A 16,700-nucleotide genomic window follows, 5' to 3' on the forward strand; every position below is an offset into this window, starting at 1 on the left:
CTAACCATCAACAAATATGTGATACTTTCCCATAATCTTAAATAACAATTATCTTTAATAATCTTAAACAAAGTACTTTATTTAAAAAATAAATATTTTTAAACCGTTATTGAACGCATGCGAAATAGCGGAGGCAATGTTTTCGGATTCAGATGGACCTTATTATATCTGTGGTGGCATGGCGTTAAGCCTTTAGCTTCTGTTTGGCATTAAGAATTTACCGTTTGTTTGACTGGGTATTAAGCCGTCTATACGTAAGCCGTCTTAGTATATTTTGAGTGTTTTGGTTTAATTTCTTTTAAATTTGGTAGTAATTTATTGAAATCATAAGTTTGTTTGAGCTAGCACAAATTGAGTTTTCCTGTCTAATTTTTTTAAATTTGATAGTAATTTATTGAAATCACAAGTTTAATAGGTAACCCTTGCACAATCAAAATGTCCTAAAGCGTTTTGTTTTGTTTTTTTTGTTTTTATTCAGATTTGGTAGTAATATTGAAATCACTTGGTAGTAATATTGAAATCACACGTTTGATGTGTAAACCTTGGACAATCAAAATGTCCTAAGGGTTTTTCTTTATGTCTATTTTTTCTCAAATTTGGTAGTAATTTATTGAAATCACAAGTTCGATGGGTAACCCTTGCACAATCAAAATGTCCTAAGGGTTTTTCTTTTTGTCTAATTTTTCTCAAATTAGATAGTAATTTGTTGAAATCACAAGTTTGATGGGTAACCCTTGCACAATCAAAATGTTTCAAGGGTTTTTCTTTCTATTTTTTCTCATATTTGGTAGTAATTTATTGAATTCACAAGTTTGATGGTAACCCCTACATAATCAAAATGTCCTAGGGATTTTTCAGAGTGCCGAATCCATATATAGTCAAAAGCCTAATTTCAATAACACAAATCAAAATTTCACCTTAAATATTTCCACTAAATTTCAACACTAAAAATCTTAAAAATCACACTAAAAACATTTTTAAAAAAATAAAAGTGTGTTGAAATGAACACTGCTCCAGCTAATTTGTTACTCTCTTTTTTAATAAAAGTGTGTTGAAATGGATACTGCTCAAGCTAATTTGTTAAAGAAATAACTTGGTATGTTGCGAGTTATTTTTTTTATGACCATCTGCGTTGGTGTGAGCGCCATAGGTGTCTAAGTGTTGAATTACTTTTTATCATGGGTTGAAGATTTTGAATGTCGAATTCTTTTATCATTCATTGAAGAGATTTACATTAAAGGGAGCACATATTATTTATTAACATTTGCACTAAGAGGTGTAAATGGTATGTCTACAATGTTTTATAGCTTTTTTTTGACCATTCGAATATATATACAAGAAGATTTGAAATAGTATAGTTTTTTTTTTAACTGTTCGAATATATATAAGAAGACTTGAAATAGAATAATTTTTAATGAAAGTTAGGGATCGATTAGTGGTAGGTGGGTTGAACCGGCTCATAGGTCAAACAAGCTCAAGCTCAAAAGTCAGGTATCTTTTAAAAAATCTAGTGTGCAAAATGGTCACATTGCCATTTTATAAAATCATATTTTCTTTTAATATATATATATATATATATATATTTTAAACGTAATCTCTTTATTACTATTAATAATATTATTTAATAAATCAATTAAGTGACTTGTGAATATGGATCCAATTCAATTATTTTTTTTAATTAAAAAATTAATAACAAATAAAAGAATAGATAATTGAAATCATATATTTTAAAATTAAAATTAATTAATTAAAAATAAAATCTATAATAATATAATTAAATTATTTAGTAATGTTAATGGTTTTTAACTTGGATGAAAAAAATAAACAAAATATATAAATCGTCAACCATGTTCAAAGAATTATTCCACTAATTACATTGGTCAATCCTTGAAATTTTAAAAATCAATTAAATGTATTTATAAATTAAAATATTTATATTTTTTATTTAATAATAAGAAAAAAATTGTGCAAATCACCGGAGTTGTTGAATGAGTTTATAATAATGGTTTATCACTCCTATTTGTGGCTCCAAATTATTAGTTGGTCAGTTAATTAAAAATGTGCTCCTAACAACGAGTTAGTGAGATATTGTTAGGGTTTTATGGACAAGAGGGAGGTGAAGCGAAGAGGGCTAGAGGTGATGGGTTTGCATCTTAAATTCCATTTGATAAAAGCAAGGCAATGGAGGCATTGGAGTAGCAACATCCCTACCCCAATCCAAGGAGGGTGGAATTCATGTCATTTTCATTTCCATATGGTATGTCGAGTGGGATGGGAGAAGACTAAATAGAAGGGTGGGGAGGATGAGTGAAATTGAGCTTATTAAAAATATACTAACAACTAAAGTGTAGTATATTCCACTTTAATAGAAGGAACAACGCTGAGCGATCTCATATGAAGTATATATGGATCAAGCCATGGAAGTAAAATAAAAGAAAATGCTATATATTCATTATGTGCAGACAAGGGGACAATGGGCTTCCAGGTTAACTGCACAGAAACTTGACAGTGACACCGCTCCCAAGGTAAGCAAGATTCTGAAACTTGACTCTAGAATTTAAAATGAAATAGAATTGATCACATTTCAGTCGACTCTATAACACACAATAACCAATTTCCTTAGAGCAGAATTAGGCTTGAAAGCTTTCAATAGAATGGATGAATTAGAAGATCATGTTAGAAGCTTATCATTCTATCCTATCTAAAGAAGAAAGTGTCGATGGAGAACTGGAAGAGGAGATGGAGAAGCAATTATTCCAATTCTATGTGCAGGTCAAAATGGTAAAGGTAAACAAACCAAAATGAAATTGAAGCTCAAGTACCTCTTCAGAATCCTAGATCTAAAGTTGGAGGTGGATATTGGTGAATACCTTGATATATTGTTGTACACTTTAGGATTTTATCGAAGCACTCCATCAGCTCTGCTTCGGTGGGTCTTTTGTTCGATTCCCTATCTATATTTGCAAATTGTTCATCAAAGGTCATTCTCATTCAAGCCATTTAAAGCAATGGAAGGGGGTTTACACCATGCAAACTTTTTACAAATACTTCAATGTCTGTAGGATTTTGTTAAAGATCGATTGTCTGTGATCATTTTTTCAATAATTCCTTTAGGAGCAGGCTCAGTTAGCAAGGATAAATGAGGTATTCGGGTGCAGTTGACAACACTGAAGGGTTTTACAATCTTGTTCATATTCATTTTTAAATCATTGCCAAAATTCAACGAAATGAATGATCTTCTCACAAGGTATTTCACCAATTATGTGGATCTCAAACGTGCAGCCTTAAAGGAGGACCTTGAGGTGGGTCCCAAGATGGAGATGGTAGAATTGGAGATTGTGTAGAAATTTTGAATAATTTAACACATATTCAACAGAGATTATCCTGATCATGTACTATTGCGGAATACATACACAATACATAAGCTCCTCTACGTTGATCATCAATATAGCAGCATCAATAACAATAAAACATCAAGAGCATTCACACATTAACACATTATATATCCCGGGGAAAGCATCTCGCTAAAAACCCCAACTATCTGTATATTAATGATTGAGTCATGTAACATTACACAGCGTAATACTTCTCACAAGTATCTCCACCTCTGTTACACACAATACAACTCAGATCTGATCTCCAAATCTCTTCCACTGCTTGCCTGCCTCCACTGCTCAATACCTGCTCAAGAACTGATGAGAATGGCTCACCAAACTCGTTTTTCACCTGCAAATAGTCACTCACACTTTGTTGGACGTGAGCACAAGCTATAATGTGGGCAAATACATGAGAAAACTCATTGGCATACTCAATCCCTTGATTGTGCAAGATCTGGTGCACAACTATAGTCACAACTGATAACAATCTGATTCTCTACCACCTGTCCCTGTTGAACTGAACATGCACTGACATGCAACTGAGTTAACTGATGTATTCATTAGTTGTATTATGAGTTAATAACTTGTGAATTAATTAATAACTAATTCATCCAACTCATCTCTAGTCTATTTGCCAGTTAGACTAAATACAACCAGTTTAACAAAGCTAAACTGAACACAACTCCATCAACTCCACAATCAACTCCACCAAACTCAATTGATTGAGTTCTAACTGAAGTCATGCATGCAACAACTCAACTGACTCATAAGAAAAGCGTATTTCCTTCTGACAGCTGCATGTGCCACCTCTGTAGCTCAAACTGAAGTGCTCCAAGAGAATAAGATCAAGTTTATAGTCCAAATATTATTATGAGATAATAATATTTGACTTTTCTATTTTTGACAGCCAGTCTAAAAATAGACTGTGATCACTCACACTGTGATCACTCACACTTTCATAAAAAATAGAAGTCCATCTATTTTTCCCAACTTGACCAATCATCCATAAACAGCAACCTGCAATCCATAGACATGATCCATATGTCTAAAAATAGACATAGTCTAAAAATAGACTTGCGCCAAAATTAGCCTGCGGGCCCACTTAGTGAAGGCGACTCTTTTCACTAAGCTCCATCATCTTGTTGCAATCTCAACACTCCCTCTCGACAAGATATGGGTTATCAGCAACCCCTATCCTGCCTCGGTGGTACTCGAATTTGCTCCTGGTGAGAGCCTTCGTCAGAATATCAGCATCCTGATCCTCCGTTGGAATGTACGAAAGTAACATGATCCTCCGCTGCACACAATCTCTGATATGATGGCACCTGATGTGCTTGGACCCGAAAAACCCGACCAGGATCATCCTCATCCACACAGATCTCTGCTTCCTGCTGTACCAAGAAACTGCTGTCGATCCAATACTGAAGACCCCTCCTGATGTGCTCTTTCTGTCCGTTGGGCTCCCTGCCCAATCTGCATCCGTGAAGCCACATAGCTTCACCTTATCCTCCTGTCTGTACCACAAACCATATCCCGATGTGCCTCTCAAGTGGCTCAATACATGCTTTCCCGCCTTCCAGAAGAGCTTGGTAGGCTTAACCATAGCTTGTGAAAGCTGGTTAACTGCATAGCATATATCGGGTTCTGTATTGACCAAATACATCAGCGACCCCACCAACTGTCGATAAACAGTGGCATCCACTTCTTCTCCTGAAGTGGCATCCTCCTTCCTCCAACCTCCAGGAAGAGGAGTATCAACAGGCTTGCAGCCATGCATGTTGAACTTCTCCAGTATCTCCCGAGCATACTTGCCCTGAGAAACAAACAGTCCACCACTGCGCTGCCATATTTCCAATCCCAGGAAATAGTGAAGGAGGCCCAAATCCTTCATCTCAAACTCTGTAGAAAGATCCTTCTTGCATGACAGTATCAATAGCTCATCACCCGTTAGAATCAAATCATCAACATAGAGTACAATGATAAGCAACTTACCCTCCACCACAATCTGGTATAGGTTAGGATCCGCCTCGCTCTTGGAGAATCCAAGTCCTGTGAAATAGCTGTCTATCCGTGTGTACCAAGCATGTGGTGCTTGCTTCAACCCATACAGCGCTCTCTTGAGCCTGCACACATGCGACTCGCTGCTGAAGACTTCAAAGCCTTTGGGTTGCTCAATGTACACTTCCTCCTCAATGACTCCATTGAGGAACGTAGTCTTCACATCCATCTGATGAATGTGCCATCCCATCTGCGCTGAGAGAGCAAGAATCGTCCGTATGGAAGAATACCTTGCGACAGGTGCAAAGGTCTCCTCATAATTGATCCCCTCAATCTGTGAAAAGCCTCGGGCAACAAATCTTGCCTTGTACTTCTCCACACTCCCGTCAGCTGCCTGCTTGACCTTGTAGATCCATCTCGAACCCACCACTGATTTCCCTTCCGGTCTAGGAACAATCTCCCATGCACTGTTTCTGACAATAGAATCATACTCTTCCACCATGGCATCTACCCATGTGGGATCCTCCACAGCTTCCTCGAAAGAGGATGGCTCAGTCACAACACACTTGCTCATCAGAGCCATGTATCTAGTGTACCGATCAGGTGACTGTCTCTGCCTGCGTTGGGTTGTAGGTGGTCCTACAACTTTCTCTGCATCTTGAGCCAGTCCCTCAGCTTCTGTCAAGCGCTTTCGCCCTCTGATGGTTGGCGCTGCATGAGTGGTCTCTTCCACTCCATGAACCTCATCCTGTGGCTGATCCACGTCCTGAAGCTCATCCTTAGGAACTAATAGCTCCTCATCTGCATGCAAGTGTAGCTCCCTCTCAAGCGAACACTTCATGGATTTCTCCTCCTGAAATTTTATATCCCGTTGCACAACAGTTTTACCATTGTCTGGAAAATACACACGATAGTTGTGGGGCGTATCAGTGTACCCCACAAATATCCCAACCTCTGCGGTCGGCTCCAACTTCTTCCTGGCATCCTTCGTCACATGCATGTAAACGTTAGCACCAAAAATCCTCAAATGAGAAAGATCAGGCTTCTTACCAGAATAAGCCTCCTCGGGTGTACTCATGCCAAGTATCCTATGAGCACAACGGTTCTGCACATAAACTGCTGTATTGCATGCTTCCGCCCACAAGTGAAGGGGTAGGCCCTGATCATGCAACATTGCCCGTGCAGCACCCACAATCGTTCTGTTCTTCCGCTCAGCTATCCCGTTCTGCTGTGGGTTATGGGGAGCTATGAGCTCTCTACGAATCCCTTCTGTCTTACAGAAATCCTTGAACTCGTCCGAGATGTATTCACCACCATTATCGCTCCTAAGAGCCTTCACCTTCTTCCCCGACTCCTTCTCGACCAGTGCTTTGAATTCACAGAACTTTGAATATGTCTCGCTCTTCTTCTGCATGAAGAAGATCCAGCACTTACGAGAGAAATCATCAACAAAAATCACATAATACCTATGTTTTGCTGTCGAAGCAACTGAGAAAGGTCCACACACATCTGTGTGAATTCTCTCAAGGATCGTCGTGGCGCGACTATCCTTCTCGTGAAAGGTGGCTTTCACAAACTTCCCCAAAGTACACCCCTTGCACTGATCTGACTGCGCAAGTGTGCCTTTAGGAAGCCCTGTAGTGATCCGTTGCAGTATCTTCAAGGCTCCATGGTGAAGGTGACCCAATCTCCTGTGCCACAACTCGCCATCATCCCGGCTCACCAATCCTTCTGCCTTGCCTGCCATTGCTGCGCATCCATCTACATGCAACTAATAAAGGTTCCTCACTTGAACCCCTATCTTCCGGGTCTCACCAGTTGTCTTGCTGCGCAGGAAGGCCTTTCCCTCGCTGAAAACAACATCATACCCCTTGTCTTCTAACATCGCCACTGAGATGAGATTCTTCTTCAATCCTGGAACATGCATGACTTCCTTCAATACAAAGGGTTTACCAGACTCCCTCTCAAAGGAAATGGTACCGATACCGGTCGCACTGTATCTACCATCATCGCCCATCTCGATGTGCACTCCAAGATCTTTGTCCTCTAGATCAGAGAACAAATCTCTATCTCCCGTCATGTGAAAAGATGCACCACTGTCCAAGAACCACACTGATCCCATCACAGTTGAAACCAAGCATGCGATCAATGAAAAATCAAGCTCAAACTGTGAGGCTAGAGCCTCTCCTGCTGAAGATCCAGCAGCCTGCTTGTTCTTCTTCTTCTGCGGACAATTAGTGGCATAGTGTCCGTGCTGGTGACAGTGAAAACACTTCACCTTGGACATATCCTGCTTCTTGCCTTTCACACCGGAATGAGAAGCTTTCTTGTTCTTCCCCTTCTTTGCTTTGGCAGCCAAAGCACAATTCTCTTCATCATATACCTTTGATGAAGATCCATTCTCACCTTTATTGTTACTGAGTTTATCCTTGAGCGCCAGGTCGCTCTTGCTTTGGAATAACATTCGTAATCCGTTGAAAGACATTTCAACAACACTGCTGCAAAATCGAATTCCACCAACAACCAACTCAACTGCTTCCAATCTAGAATTTGTGAGAACACAATATTTCTCGTACAGAGATCGACTGTATGGGAATTCATCGGATATCTCACCTTTCAAAAGAAGGATGAATCCAGAGGCTACCTGGCCCGATTACAGGCTCTGCCTAGAGAAATAGAATGTAAACACTTCCTGAATAGTAGATCTGATGATCAACAGCTCTGATACCATGTAGAAACTTTTTCTACAAATCATCTAGCTCTGATACCATGTAGAAATTTTGAATAATTTAACACATATTCAACAGAGATTATCCTGATCATGTACTATTGTGGAATACATACACAATACATAAGCTCCTCTACGTTGATCATCAATATAGCAACATCAATAACAATAAAACATCAAGAGCATTCACACATTAACACAGTATGTATCCTGGGGAAAGCATCTCGCTAAAAACCCCAACTATCTGTATATTAATGATTGAGTCATGTAACATTGCACAGCGTAATACTTCTCACAAGTATCTCCACCTCTGTTACACACAATACAGCTTAGATCTGATCTCCAAATCTCTTCCACTGCTTGCCTGCCTCCACTGCTCAAGAACTGATGAGAATGGATCACCAAACTCGTTTTTCACCTGCAAATAGTCACTCACACTTTGTTGGACGTGAGCACAAGCTATAATGTGGGCAAATATGTGAGCAAACTCATTGGCATACTCAATCCCTTGATTGTGCAAGATCTGGTGCACAACTATAGTCACAACTGATAGCAATCTGATTCTCTACCACCTGTCCCTGTTGAACTGAACATGCACTGACATGCAACTGAGTTAACTGATGTATTCATTAGTTGTATTATGAGTTAATAACTTGTGAATTAATTAATAACTAATTCACCCAACTCATCTCTAGTCTATTTGCCAGTTAGACTAAATACAACCAGTTTAACAAAGCTAAACTGAACACAACTCCATCAACTCCACAATCAACTCCACCAAACTCAACTGATTGAGTTCTAACTGAAGTCATGCATGCAACAACTCAACTGACTCATAAGAAAAGCGTATTTCCTTATGACAGCTGCATGTGCCACCTCTGTAGCTCAAACTGAAGTGCTCCAAGAGAATAAGATCAAGTTTATAGTCCAAATATTATTATGAGATAATAATATTTGACTTTTCTATTTTTGACAGCCAGTCTAAAAATAGACTTTGATCACTCACACTTTCATCAAAAATAGAAGTCCATCTATTTTTCCCAACTTGACCAATCATCCATAAACAACAACCTGCAATCCATAGACATGATCCATATGTCTAAAAATAGACATAGTCTAAAAATAGACTTGCGCCAAAATTAGCCTCCGGGCCCACTTAGTGAAGGCGACTCTTTTCACTAAGCTCCATCATCTTGTTGCAATCTCAACAGATTGAACAAAATCTTGGACAATTCTTTGAGTCAATGGTATAAAAGAAGACATGGAAACTATCAAGGAACTTCTTGAGAAGCTCCAAAATTTTAATGAAGAGACACAATCCATTCACAAAGCCTCAACCATGGAATCTTTAAGAGATTAGATGGATAGGTATGTTGTCTCTATCCTTAAAACAACAAGGGAGATTAAAAGAAGGCTTGAAGCACTTAATGAAGCTAATACGGCTAACAAAAGAGTAACAGGATGTGGAGGAGGAGCTCCTACATATTAGACAAGAAATTTAGTTACACATGGTTTGCAAAAGAAACTGAAATATTTGATGGGGTAATTTCAAAGCCTAAGGCAAAATGTTGCTAGGGAGTATAGGGAAACCATTGAGAAAAGATATTTCACCATTACAGGTGAAAATTTAAGTGAAGAGACAATAGAAAAACAAATTACTATAGGGGAAAGTCAAACTTGCATTCAAAAGGCAATTCAAGAGCAGGGGTGAGGTCAAATACTGGATACAATTCATGAAATATAGGAGCGGGGTGATGTTTCTAAGGAGATCGAAAAAAGTTTACTTGAGCTTCACCATATATTTTTGTTATGGTTGTATTTGTAGATTCCCAAAGAGAGAAACTTAATGACATCAAATACCATGTTATACATGTTGCTAACTATGTCAATCATGGTACAAAGCAACTCAAAGGTGAAAAAAAATACCAGAGAAACACTAGGAAATGGATGTGCAATGGTATTATTTTGCTTCCAATTTTGGTTCTCATTATTGTCATTCTTGTCATAGCTAGTTTTAAGAAATCATAATATTAAGTGTCAAGTCCTATCTGATGAAAGGTTTCAATAGACTCTTAGATTTAGTGCAGGTTAGAATGTTATTTCGTTTGATAAGAATTGACACTGCTATGATTAGGGCAATAGTTGGGAGGATGGAAAGGGTGTTTTGAACCTTTAAAGCATTCAATTATCATTTCTTTTTGGCTCAAAGGCATTACTCATATACTGACAATTTCTGTTTGAGATTTGGGTAAATTACCTTATTTATGGCTTTTGGTCAATGCATCAGAATAAGCCACTATCTGCATTTTTTGTTGCATTGAATATGTTCAGGAAACCCTAAGTGCCATTGGAAGTGGGATTATCGAGTTTTTCTCAAGCTCTTTACAAAATGAAAAAAAAATTATTGTTGCACACTTTTTCTTGGAGCTTGGAGAAGAGAGTGATGTATACATCAATGTTGTTAATTCTTTAGAGACAGTTCTTTATAGCGGCTAAGCATTGTGATAACTAGTAAGCTAGTCTTGGAGATTGATTTCCAGTTAGAATAAATTTCCTGCTACATTATAAAGCTAGTTAACTAACGTATTATTAGTATAGATTTCATGGTTCTTTCTTCTCCATTCATTGTCCCTCAATTCATCAATGGACAAGGCCTTAAATATATCTAGTTATGACTGTGCCAAAGATACTTAGAAAGATCAATTTAATAAAAATTCAAAGGATTGGATCAAGATCAACTTTTAGGGAGTGTGTTGGAGGATCTTAAACTACTCCTGTCTCTATGCCCAACTTTTTCTCTCCTCGCTTTCCCGTTGTAGACACTATGGTGTTGGATCTACTTAATCACTTGCATCATCAACATGGGTCTTTTAATATCGATATCAATCAACTGTTGAAACTACTAGATCTGGTGGCAATGGCCCAAGGTATAGAAGTTGAAAAAACAAAATTAAAGCGTTATTATTATGCATTTTTTGACCATACTGGCGCTGCTAAGAGACAAATTTGTATTAATTATCTATAAAATTGGTAAAAAGATAAATGAATAAAATTTTATAACTCCAAACTAAAGAAAATAAATAAAGAGAAATAAATAAATAAACAAATAACTAAAACCCATAGGGGGTGACATGCATGATGCCCACGTGTTCTCTCTCCATAACCACAATAGAGAAACCCCTAATTTGGATCACATATGATGAATGAAGGACATTTCTAATGCCGAGAGAGCAGGTTGTACAAAAAAATTATTGTTCGACTTGTGAATGAAATGGTAAAGGAATCTGCCCGCAGGGGTTTGGTCTCGTGGCCAGCGGACAGTCTACTAAGTCATTCATGCCACTGTGCAAGTCACGGGTTCAAGTCTCGTCTTAACCTAAGGCCCGTTCTTGTGAGTTGAGCGATTCCTCCTAGCGGTTATAGTGGCAGCTAGTGGGATTCGACCCTGTGTAACGTGAGTACGATACCACTGTCGTTGCCAATTCCACTATATATATAAAAAAAAAATGGTAAAGGAATCCCTCTATTTGTCTAAAGGAAACCTGTCTATAAATCAAGGCAAGATATTCAACCTCTAGAGCGAGTCCAACAACTTGATTTTGCCCATGCCACTAGCCTTGCAAGGGAGAGAGTATGAAGGAGTTCCACAAGCTCGGGATTTTACAATTGAGGGGACGATATTTGAATTGAGACATTCTTTAGAGAGCTTCGCCAACTAAATAGTATAATTGTGTGGTATTTCTCGCAAAATAATACCATGGCGTGGCTATCTCTATCAAGGAGGATACTCCTGGTAGCTTGTTTCATACATTTGTTATATTTCTAAGTTTTTTAACAAGGTATCTTGTTTTACAAGATTTTTATCTGTACCATGTATTTCTGAGTTATGAGATAACAACCAGTTGAAGTGGAAGTGGAAGTGATGTTATAGATAACAACTAGCTGCAATGGATTTGTTGTGCCAAGAGGCAGAAGAAAGTTCAAGTCGTCAATTATATCAAATATGTAAATGCCTTTTGTAAATGATAGGAATACTTCGATATTAATCGCTTTCAACCATGTGTTGTAACCATTAATTAAAAATTATTTTTGAATGTATGTATAGTAATATCTATGTTGCTTGAAAGGGACTGATCATTCAAAATTTTGGACATATTTTTGGAAAGTCACACTAGACTCTAAGAGAGAAACAAAATATCCACATCCATTCAGCTCCAAGAAAAACCATAACACACAAAGTATATGGAAGAGGGAACATGAAGCGACAAAATCTAAGCCAATGATATAGGCATATCAACAAAGTTCTATGGTTGCAAACTTGAAATATATATGGGCCCGTATGATGAAAAATAACAGGTAACCAAGTGAGAGGACATGTAAATTTACAATGGTAAAATATGATCCATGTCCAACACTAATAGTGGGAATGGTCTGAAGGATATTATTATGGATAAGTTTTCATATTAGATTAATTGGGGCATGAATATTAAAAGTACCAAGAAATGCCCAACATCTAGAATGAAATATGCCAACAATGACATGGCATGTCCATAATGCAATATGCCAACAATGGCATGGCATGTCTTGATATGATCCGACAATAATTATGCATTCACATTGCGACTTAGGGGAAGGGATGCAAGGGTGGATGATGTATTAACATGAGCTCGACATGTTATCAATAAATGATTTTCCTTTTCTTTCTTCCAAAGACATTACTGGTATGGGCACCACATTGCCAAAACCATGGATTATATTCCATTCATTCTTTTGTCCGCTTCTTCATCATTATCATCATGTGTAATTACTGATTGTCGAAAAGCATGTGAAAGAAAAGAGGACCAATGAAATGGCAGGAAGTAGGATATATGCAAAATATCCCAGATGGTGCTGACAACACCCTACTACCTTCCAAGGTATTAATCTTTAATTTTGATCTTGTTCTTTATTTCACAATTCATAAGTCATATGACCACGATGATCTACATGCATGCATGCCTCAGGTTCAGTGTGTCTGAATTCAAAAAAGCGAAGGGGAGAGAGCCTTGTGTATGTGGGTGACTCAATTAACAGAAACTAATGTCTTCTGCACATATTATGGAATGAATCATGGAGTCAAGGAGCCTGTTATGTTTCTTCTGGAAGTTCACTACACTATGCACAATATATCGATAGGAAAATACCCCAAGGATTTTGGTTTTCAATTGGAATACAACCACTGCAGATACATCTTGTTAGTTTAGATTTTTTGTGCATAGGGAATGAGGGATGAAGTTCCTAATTTGTGTGCATCACATCAATGAATAAAGATAAAGGGTAATCAAGGCGACACTATTGAGATTTGTGACACCTATCGAGGACGATGAATCTCAACATTGTCATGAGGAAGAACCTCATAATATAACTCATATCAGCGTAATTATATGTTGAAGTCATTATTTAAACATTATGATTACAATATGTTGAAAATTGCAACAAGAAATGTTGAAAATAACATCAAGAAAAATCCTGATTTAATTTTGTCTTTGAACTAAATTAGGAATAAAATTGTAATTCCACATCACATGACAACTGTATTAGTTAACTAAGTTAATTTGACTTAGTTAGCTCAGTTAATTCGAGTTGAGGTTCTAACTTGAGTCATGTAGAATGTATCCTACTTTATAGGAGCCCTGGTTGAGTTTATTTTGAATGTAATTATTTAATTCAGTTTAACATAGTTAAAATCATTTAAACTAGTTCCAACTGTTGGAGGAACTCGTGGGAGGTCTAGTAGTGTGGTGCTACTTGTAGTGATCAACCAATTAACTTATATTATTCACTCATAAATAACTCGTGCATGTTAGATCTAAGAGTTACCCAGTTGAGATTGGAGTTCAAGGACAATGTACTATCATGTGTATAATCATCCAAATTCTACAGGTTGTGCATGCAGTAAGAGGAAGTCCTATGAGGATTGCACAATTCCAATTGAAGAATTTCCCTAATTAATATGGGGCTAATTCCCAAGGAAAAAAAGCAAGGAAATAGGGACTTGGGCAAGTGAGAAATTGGCTAAGTATTGGCCAAGGCTTGTCTAGGAAGTAGTGAGACAGATAGTGATAGCACAGAGGTTTCTTGAGCTTGAGAAAAAACATTGTAATATTCTATTATTTTCTGACTAATTCAATATATAGATAACATGGGTTTTTCAATGTGGCTTTCCCCAAGAAATAATTTTGTAATGTGTTGATTGAATTCTTTCTCTTGTATGCTTCATGATTGTTTAATTATTTCCACTGATGAGTAGAGTAGATTCAAGTCTATTATTTTAGTAAATTACAATTAACAGTTTGAATCTACAAGGAATTTCTACATGGTATTGGAGCAGAAATCACTCTAGAAGAGGAGAATACAAGTTTGTCTTTTGCAGGTGAAATAGAATTTGCAGTTTCATACTTCAGATCTAGCAGGATGTCATTCTACGCATTGAGATTTGAATATGCCCTTGAGGGTAGTTCTAACTATATTTCTTCGAAAGATAGGATGGAGGCAGTGTTGGAAGACAACATGCTTAAGGAATTCATAGACAAAGACATTCTTAAGCCTCCAGTAGCTGATGCTTAAGATCTGGCAGAGTGGAGAAAATGTGTTGCAAAGGAGAGAAGGATTATCCTAGGAGTTCGAGATCATATTGTCTCGAAGATCCACGGTAAGGAGACTCCATATGCAATGTGGAAGACATTGACAAGCCTGTTTCAAAACAATGGTGACCACATGAAGCTAGCACTGAAGGACAAGCTCAGGAAAATCAAGATGGAGAAGGCCGACAAAATACCAAATTACTTGACCAAGTTCACCCAATGTTAGGATGAGCTTGGAAGTGTCAGTGTTACAATTTTTGAAGACGATCTGGTCAACCTAGCACTTCTAGGCCTTCCCAAGAGCTGGCACAACTACCAAGACTCAGTAAATGGGAGGGAGAAGCTACCAGAGTGGGAGCATTTATGGTCTAACTTGGTGAAAGAAGAGATTAGGCGGAAAACCAGAGATGGGACCTCATCCAAAGAAGTGGAAGAGGATTTTCCATTAGTTAACAAAGAAAATAAATACAAGGGGAAGAAGTCCCAAGGTGAGGAGGGAAAGGAGAAAGACTTGTCCAATATAAAGTGTTTTCACTGTCACGAGCTTGGGCACTACGCCACGAAATGTCTATTATGCTCTAGCTTCAAAATTTGAACTTGATTTTACTCTCATTGCATGCATGGAAATAAAAGTAATGGGAAGCATGTGGAATCTTGAAAATGGTGCCTCGTTCCATATGACGGGGAATAGAGATCTCTTCAGTGACTTAGAGGAGAAAGACCTCAAGAATAACATAGATTTCGGAGATGATGGGAGGTACAACGCGACTGGTATTGGTACAGTTACTTTTCAGAGGGAGTCTAGATCCCCTCTCAAACTCACAGATGTGATTTATGTTCCAGGACTAAAGAAAAATCTTGTTTTCATCATGGTATTGGAAGACCGTGACTACGATGTGAAATTTAGAAAAGGAAAGGTTTTCCTTAGACACATCACCATGTGACAGGTCAAACAAATCGTTGTGCGAGTCAAGAACCTTTATGCACTTGAGGTACAAGATGCATGTAAAGCCTTTAGGAGCAAGGAAAAGGTTAGATATTTGGTGGTTGAGAGGGAGCATGAATTACCTCTCAACATGTAGCCTTAGAAGAAACCTCAACAAGTTGTGGAGCAACCATAACTGGAGAAGAAAAGAGGAGGCCGAGCGGAGACATCCAGTCAATAAGGGACCTCCAGTAGGGGTAAATTTCGAGCCAAGTGGGTAGAAGGAGTTATTGAAAAATGTGTAACTAGGCTTGGTCTTCATTAGTATGAAATGTATTCTTATAAATGTAAAATGAAAATAAAATTATTATTATTATTATTATTGAAGCTTAGGTTTCATGCTCAAGTTCTTTTATTTTATAGGTCAAGCACCCATTGAGTGCTTCTAGGGTTTGTCCTTGGTATAAGAGTCATTTTCATATACGGAAGATCCTATGGGCACATTGTAAATTGCAAAGAAAAAATTATTTTTCCTTGAAAGTGTCAAAATACCTCCAAGATCAAGTCGGCCTAATGATTTGTCAAGTCGACCTACATGAAGATCCACATCCACCCTTGAGGAAGCCTATATATAAGAGGAACTCATCCTCCATTTGAATCACTCGCTCTCTCATATCTTATGTGAAGAAGACATAAGAAAATGAAGTCAAAGAAGCAAGTGCAAAGGAGAGAAGGTTGAACAAGTCGAAGTGTTTGGGTCTTTCTTTATTCTTCTGGAAGTGCGAAGTTAGGGTTTTTGTATTGGGATATTCTAAGGTTTGATTTTGGAAGAAAGAGAGAAGGAAAGGAAATCAAAGGTCCCTTAGGGCATCTTACTAGCCCTAGGATTGAAGTTAAGGCAAACTAAGTCAAGAGGTGATTCGAATTTAAACAGGAACACAACAAATTACAGATATAACCATAAATACAGAGATGCAACAAAAATAACACTTCCTTTCATTAATATCAAATAATGAAATATGTTTACAAACATAATGGAAATGAGACTA

General features: G+C 37.7%; 1 pseudogene; it reads left to right on the top strand.

The window, feature by feature from the left end:
• The first annotated feature begins 3,227 nt into the window (after positions 1–3,227).
• Positions 3,228–10,131, top strand: LOC149264854 (syntaxin-related protein KNOLLE-like; annotated as a pseudogene).
• Positions 10,132–16,700: the final 6,569 nt, after the last annotated feature.

This window comes from Pinus tabuliformis, chromosome 6 (assembly GCF_031772625.1).
Source record: "Pinus tabuliformis cultivar Carrire ecotype Pingquan chromosome 6, CPIR1, whole genome shotgun sequence".
NCBI lineage: Eukaryota > Viridiplantae > Streptophyta > Pinopsida > Pinales > Pinaceae > Pinus > Pinus tabuliformis.